A 995-nucleotide genomic window follows, 5' to 3' on the forward strand; every position below is an offset into this window, starting at 1 on the left:
CTACCAGCTATGGTAAATTCTCAAAACACAATCACTGGAAACTCCGGTTTCCGGAGTGGTGAATTTTCCTCCGGGGTCATYCTAACCGCGAGTTATATCACAGAAAAGAGTTAAACGTGCCCGACGTGCCGGATTCCAACACAGACTGGATGCTAAGCTAAGACACCTCTGCGATGCGATGACCTCCAAGACTCTCCAGCACCGGACTTGGAGTTTTTCACCTGGGTTTTGTTTACCAAACTTGAAATATTTACCTTAGAGTGTTTGAGGTAAAACAAGACCTGGTTTAGATTAGATTACGACATTTTTTCCAAGTCCAATGTACAAACTAGTGACCCAAAACTAATCACAAATTTTGCAAACAATGACAAATAATTACATATCTGTGCGCAATCACCATACATTTCCAGGTAAGTACTTTTTCGTCTAATTACAATCTTATTTATTATACAGGGTGTTCCGGTTAATTGAGGTATGGTGAGTTTGGAGAATATTTKACTWTAAATGTGGTCCACCTCTKCCGGACTTACCCTATTAAAAAAAATAATAATAATTTTATATAAAACTAAAAATTGATGTTTTTTTGGCTTACTTCACTTTTATATATTTTGGTTTTTCCACTCAAATTTGAGCACAAAGCTCACTTTGTAAGATTTTGGTGCAAAAGGTCAAAAAATTACCAAATTTGTTGAAAATTTACGCTGTTTCTGATTTTCTTCTTATTTTTGAAAATTTCCACAAATTGAAAATTTGATCATTTTTTTAGTTAAAATCACTGAAAATGTAAGAAGATGCGTTTTAAGTAAAACTAAAATTTTTGAAATTGATTAAAACTTTAACGAAATTATTTGTTAGACTTTTTTCATTTTTCAAATTTATACAAAATGCTCTTTTACCTTAAATTTCAACTAAAATGGGCCAAAAATTGTACATTTTGTACTTGAAAACAGTTTAGTATTTTTTTTTTTGTTCTTTTTTGCAAAATTTCGAAAATA

General features: G+C 31.8%; 1 protein-coding gene across 2 annotated transcripts in view; it reads left to right on the forward strand.

The window, feature by feature from the left end:
• The first annotated feature begins 202 nt into the window (after positions 1 to 202).
• Positions 203 to 995, forward strand: part of LOC123004620 — a 6193-nt gene continuing 5400 nt past the window's right edge. Inside the window, exons 1-2 of one of the 2 annotated variants that reach the window (XM_044397952.1) lie at positions 203 to 410; positions 454 to 472. The gene's annotated coding sequence lies outside the window, so the exon portion shown is untranslated. The remainder of the gene's footprint in view (positions 411 to 453; positions 473 to 995) is intronic. The other variant, XM_044397951.1, reaches the window with a different exon arrangement.

Source organism: Tribolium madens, unplaced genomic scaffold, assembly GCF_015345945.1.
Source record: "Tribolium madens isolate multiple individuals breed KSU strain unplaced genomic scaffold, Tmad_KSU_1.1 Scaffold_20;HRSCAF=117;Tcas5.2_LG4, whole genome shotgun sequence".
Classification (NCBI taxonomy): domain Eukaryota; kingdom Metazoa; phylum Arthropoda; class Insecta; order Coleoptera; family Tenebrionidae; genus Tribolium; species Tribolium madens.